Source organism: Ovis canadensis, chromosome 1 (genome assembly GCF_042477335.2).
Source record: "Ovis canadensis isolate MfBH-ARS-UI-01 breed Bighorn chromosome 1, ARS-UI_OviCan_v2, whole genome shotgun sequence".
Taxonomy (NCBI): domain Eukaryota; kingdom Metazoa; phylum Chordata; class Mammalia; order Artiodactyla; family Bovidae; genus Ovis; species Ovis canadensis.
Genome location: NC_091245.1, coordinates 218,013,044 through 218,019,357, shown reverse-complemented (window position 1 = coordinate 218,019,357; position 6,314 = coordinate 218,013,044). Strand labels below are relative to the sequence as shown.

At 40.8% G+C, this 6,314-nt stretch overlaps 1 long non-coding RNA gene across 2 annotated transcripts; it reads right to left on the bottom strand.

The window, feature by feature from the left end:
- Positions 1-943: 943 nt before the first annotated feature.
- LOC138423673 (uncharacterized) lies at positions 944-5,279 on the bottom strand. 2 transcript variants are annotated; one of them, XR_011250395.1, is made up of 5 exons: positions 4,752-5,279; positions 3,891-3,961; positions 2,040-2,150; positions 1,614-1,764; positions 944-1,115 (listed from the first exon to the last, which is right to left on the bottom strand). It is a non-coding gene; the product is annotated as an uncharacterized lncRNA (long non-coding RNA). The 2 variants fall into 2 exon arrangements; XR_011250396.1 differs by lacking the exon at positions 4,752-5,279 and having other exon boundaries at positions 3,891-3,971.
- Between the last annotated feature and the right edge of the window lie 1,035 nt (positions 5,280-6,314).

Below are 6,314 nucleotides of genomic sequence, written 5' to 3'. Positions count from 1 at the left end.
TTAAAACTCAGAGACTCTAGGGAATTTGTCCAAGGTATAAGTGAATGAGTCATGAAACAGAAGACTTTGAGAAAAATAGAAATTATCCTTCATCAGGAGTTCTAGGGCATTTGACTTTGGACTGATGCTACTTTCACATGATTGTTTTACTTGACAAAATCCAGGTGAAAAAGCTGAGTGGTTTACTCTTTCACACATTAAATAACTTTTTCTTGGGAAATGTTAAAAGAGTAATTATCTAAACTAATAACAATCCTTTACCTTTATTTATTTTTGTTTTCTTTTAGTTTCTTTAAAAATTTTTTTAAATTTTTTAATCCTTTACATTTATTTAAGTGCTTTCCCAGTTTATATACTAATTTCTCAAATATAATTTCTGCTAGAAAATTTTCTGATTTTTTTTTACTTTTAGTTACTAAAAAATATGACTTAGTTGTCTCCTTTATAACCGCCAACAAAGCAAACTGAAATATAAAGAAGAAACATACAGAAAATAACTTTTACCACACCACTTTAAACAACTGGCCAAAGTCAACATCATCAGTAAAGGGATAAAGCAACATCATGGACTTCCTGGTATGAGGCACAGAGAAGACAGCAACACTTGAGTGACATTCCTCACAAAGACAAGTAATCCATGGTTAGGCAGTCAGACAAACCCATGCTGAGGGACATTCCACAAAATAACTGGCCTGCACACTTCAAAAATGTTTATGTCCTAAAACACAGGAGATCTGAGGAACCGTTTCAGATTAATGGAGACATAAATGACATATTAATTGTATGCAATGCATGATCCAAGATTTTCATTTGTTATAAAAGACATTATCAGAATAACTTGCCACATCAGAATAAGATCTGTATATTAGATAACAAAATTGTATCAGTGTTAATTTCCTGGTTTTCATTATTGTGTGATTATACAAAAGAATGTACAAAGGTATTTAGTGGTAATAGGTATCATGCCTCAAATTTATTTTCAAATATTTCAGAATGGATATTGAGAGAGAAATGTGAAGCAAATGCACTAAAATATTAACATTTGGGAAATTGGGATGAAGAGCATTCAGGAATTCTTTGTAATAATCTTGCAACTTCTCTGTAAGACAGAAATTCTGTCAAAATGAAAAAAGAAAACAAAAAAAATTTAAAGCACCTATGCAGGTTTATCTTGGGAAGTTTCCCTGTCTTCTGCCTCTTACACCTTTCTAGGCCCAGGCATGGAATTGGTTATTTTTCCAAGATGCCCTGGTTTGTTTGGGTGGAAAGATGGCATTATAAACTATAACGTGTATACTAAATGTACATACTAGTGCAGTCCATCTTGGATGCCAGTTTTAGAAAACAATTTTAGTGGATTATCCTAGAAAAGATACATTTTGCTTCCTTTTAAGGCATGTATTTATACTGATCTTTCAAATTCAGTTCTAACACTATTGTGTTATTTCTTAAATTATTTTCTATAATTATTTCCATTTCTTTTATGCTGAAACAAAATCTTGATTTTTAACAAAATAAATATTATTGCTAATAGTTTTTACCTAACTATAAAAAGAAAGTGATTCTGAAACAATAATACCATTAATACAAACGGTAAGATGATAGGGACTTGCCTGGTTGTACGTGGTTAAGAATCCGCCTGCCAGTGCAGGGGACACAGGTCCAGCCTATGATCCAGGATAATTCCACATGTCCCATACCCCACAGGGCAACTAAGCTTGTGTGCCACAGCTACTGAAGCCCAAGTGCCCTAGATCCCATGCTCTGCAACAAGAGGAAAAACCGTGCTGAGAAGCCCATGAACCACAGCAAAGAGTAGCCCAGCTCTTCACAACTAGAGAAAGCCTGAGTGCAGCAACAAAAACCCAGCATAGCTGAGAATAAATAATATATATATATATTTAAAAGAGATGATAGGATGAAGTTCACAATTTTCTTTCACTTGTTATTATACATCTCACTATGAATACATTGCCAGCTTGTTTTGGCCTACAATCATTCACAATCACTCATTTCTTAACATGTTATAAAACACTTACCTAATGTGTGATTTTTTGTTCCTTTTCAATTTGAGGTTGTTCATATTCCTTTGGTGACATTCTCAGGTTTTAGAAGAATTTTAGCTTTATTTCAGAGAAGAACAAAAGTCCCTTAAGAGACAGGAGGGGAAAAGTCAGCTACTGAATCTGTAAAGTTCTGTGTATAAATTTCATTCAAGCCACCATCACCAGTAACCAAATGATGGTATGTTTAAGATTCAAATGCATAAGTCCCAGCAGGGCAAACCAATTCTGCCTTTAATATTCTATAAAGTATTATTATGTTATTATATTTAAGTTCCTGTGGAATTAAATCTGTAAAAACAAAAATTACTTCACATGTAAAGGCCAAGTTGCTCCGAGTTACACTTACTTAAGTCTCAGAATCATTGCAACTTGTTAGACTCAAATTATTTGATAAAGCAGTTGCTCTATCCTCTATCCTAGGCTTAGCCTGAGGATGAAGCTGCTTCATGTTGGCTATTTCTAGTTTCCAGCTATGAAGATCAAATCTTCCAGGTATTGAGTCCATTATTTCCAGAGTGGTTCTTCCAAAATGTTTTGAGACTTTAGAGATAATGCCTTGAAGGCTCAAACTTATTATGAGGCAACCTGATGTACGGGATCTTGGAGTCTCAGGGGATAGTTAACTAGAGGCTCCTAAGGGTTCAGAACAGGGAGGATATAGGGGATTTGGGGAGCAGAGAAGGAGAGAAGCCTAACTGCCCTGATTTATGCTCTAGTCAAGTGTAGGGTAGGGTGGAGACCAGAGGATAGTCTTGGGGGCCATTTTCCAGAATTTTAAAGGTACTTGAGGTGTCCACTTAGACTTTTTCCTTGAGTTTCTCAGTGAGGTCTTGGGTAGTAAGCTTCATCTCCCCCAACTACATACACACACACCCCATCAATCCATCTAGGCAAGAAAAGCATTTTCCATGATTTTCCTTAGATGTTTCAAGATCTGTTGAAGATTTCTGAGACTTCTGTTTATCTATTCCAAATTTTAAAATATTTCACATTTGGTGACCATTATCATCCAGCATGGATAAGCACAGGTAGGACTCCCTTTTACAATCTTTATTGCAGTATAGTTGACTTATAATGCTGTGCTGGTTTCAAGTGTACAGCAAAGTGACACATATATTCATTTTCAGCTTTTTTTCCATTACAGATTATTACAAGATATTGAGTATAGTTCCCCGTGTAATTTGTGCACTGGGTATGTCCATAGTAAGTAGTTTGGCTTCAGTGATGCAAGCCAGAAACCATTCTTTTTACAGATTTCACAGAATATACATGAGGTGGAGTAACACAGAGGTTATCTGGGTGTGGGAAAAGGGAGAAGCCATTTTTCCCCCTCCTTTAGAGGACAAAGCTTTTTGACATGAATGTGGTGCAGGATTGTTGCTGTTGTTTAATCACTCAGTCGTGTCTGACTGTTTGCAACCCCATGGACTGTAGCCCACCAGGCTCCTCTGTCCATGGAATTCTCCAGGCAAGACTATTGGAGCGAGTTGCCATTTCCTTTTCCAGGGGATCTTTCCGACCCAGGGATCAAACCCGCGTCTCCTGCATTGCAGGCAGACTCTTTACTGCTATGCCACCAGGGAAGCCCTGGTGCACGATTAGAGCCCAGTTAAGGCAGCCCAGAGGGTGAGACGGTTGGATGGCATCACCCGCTCAACGGACACTTGAGTTTGAGCAAGCTCCAGGGGTTGGTGATGGATAGGAAAGCCTGGCATGCTGCAGTCCATGCGATTGCAAAGAGTCAGACATGACTGAGCAACTGAACTGAACTGAAGGCAGCCCTGGAGAGTGGAAAGGTAGCGGAAAACAGAAACAAGACTTTACCTTGCCACTGTTTCTCATCCGGCAATTTCTTCAGCTAGATCTTGATAGGGATTGCTCCAAGTCTCCCAAGACTGAAACAAATTTCAAAGGTGAAAATTAAACCATCAAGCCAAAATTTCAGAAGAAGGGAGTGACTTGCTAGCCTACTTGGTATCTTCAAATGGTAACTGTTATTTTAACATTCAAGCTGGTTTTAGAAAAGGCAGAGGAGCCAGAGATCAAATTGCTAACATCCGCTGGATCATCACAAAAGGAAGAGAGTTCCAGAAAAACATCTATTTCTGCTTTATTGACTATGCCAAAGCCTTTGACTGTGTGGATCATAATAAACTGTGGAAAATTATCTGAAAGAGATGGAAATACCAGATCACCTGACCTGCCTCTTGAGAAGTCTGTATGCAGGTTAGGAAGCAACAGTTAGAACTGGACATGGAACAACAGACTGGTTCCAAATAGGAAAAGGAGTACGTCAAGGCTGTATATTGTCACCCTACTTATTTAACTTCTATGCAGAGTACATCATGAGAAATGCTGGGCTGGAAGAAGCACAGGCTGCAATCAAGATTGCCGGGAGAAATATCTATAACCTCAGATATGCAGATGACACCACCCTTATGGCAGAAAGTGAAGAAGAACTAAAGAGACTCTTGATGAAAGTGAAAGAGGAGAGTGAAAAAGTTGGCTCAACATTCAGGAAACGAAGATAATGGCATCCGGTCCCATCACTTCATGGCAAAAAGATGGGGAAACAGTGGAAACAGTGGCTGACTTTAATTTTGGGGGTCCAAAATCACTGCAGATGGTGACTGCAGCCATGAAATTAAAAGACGCTTACTCCTTGGAAGGAAAGTTATGACCAACCTAGATAGCATATTGTAAAGCAGAGACATCACTTTGTCAACAAAGGTCCATCTAGTCAAAGCTATTGTTTTTCCAGTGGTCATGTATGGATGCAAGAGTTGGACTGTGAAGAAAGCGGAGGGCTGAAGAATTGATGCTTTTGAATTGTGGTTTTAGAGAAGACTCTTGAGAGTCCCTTGGACTGCCAGGAGATCCAACTAGTCCATCCTAAAGGAGATCAGTCCTGGGTGTTCATTGGAAGGACTGATGTTGAAGCTGAAACTCCAATACTTTGGCCACCTGCTGCAAAGAGCTAACTCATTTGAAAAGATCCTGATGCTGGGAAAGATTGAGGGCAGGAGGAGAAGGGGACGACAGAGGATGAAATGGTTGGATGGCATCACTGACTCAAAGGACATGAGTTTGGGTAAACAGGGAGTTAGTGATGGACAGGGAGGCCTGGGGTGCTGCGATCCATGGGGTCACAACTGAGCGACTAAACTGAACTGAAGCCAAGTTCCTTGAGCTGCTTGTTAAGGGACTCTTTATGGGAACTAACTTTCTGTGTGATAAGGCTTCTTTTTCCTCCCTCCACCCCCAGGAGCTTTTGTTCCTTCTCAGGGCAGAACAGGGCCAGTGCTTGCCAGCACTTTCATTGTGCAAGAAATCTTTTCTCAAGACACTTCTATCTGTGGGAAAATTGTATAATAAATAAATCCAAAATGTGTGCTCTATGACTGGCACCCCCAGGTAGACAGGACCCCAGCTGTGTCCTGGGGCTATTGTCTGCCTGTGAGGCTGATATGGGGCTAGTGTTGGCCTGGTGGTGGGCAAGGCAGAGTCCTGACATAACTAGGGGACTGACAGCGGCCTAGGGCAACTGCAGCCTGCTGGCTGCTTGCCTCGGGGGTTCCCAGGACTGGGGCAGATGGGCTGGTGGGGGGGCTGGGTCCCAGCTGCTAAAAAATTTAGAGGAAGGACTCTAAAATTGTGCCAGTCAGCACCTTTGTCCTCATGGTAGAATGAACTCCGCAAAAGGTTGCTGCCAACATCTATGTTGCCAGGAGTTTTGGTTGCTTCCAGCACCTCTCCAAGATCAGTGGGTGGGTCTAGCCCAGGCTCCCTTTAAAGGACTGCTTCTGCCCTGGATCTTGGAGTGTGCAAGCTCCCTTTTAGAGCAGAGTCTGTTTTCTGTAGCACTCTGGCCTTCCTGAAAGTTAGCCCTGCTGGCCTTCAAAGCCAGGAATTCTAGGGGGTTCATCTTCTCCACGCAGGATGGGGCTAAGGAACACAATGCGGGGCTTGGGCCCTTCAGTCCTTCATGAGAATCCTTCCAGTTGTGATTATCTTCCTGTTTGTGGGTTGCTTACCTGGAAGTGTGGGTCTTAACTACACCATGCCTTTGCTGCTCCTGGCCTCTTATTGTGGATCCTCTTTTATATCTTCAGTTGTAGATCTATTCTGTTAGTCTTCAGGTTGTTCTCATCCACAGTTGCTCTGTAAATAGTTGTAATTCTGGTGTGCCCATGGGAGGTGAGCTCAGAGTCTTCCTACTCCACCATCTTGGCAATTTCCCTCTTCCTG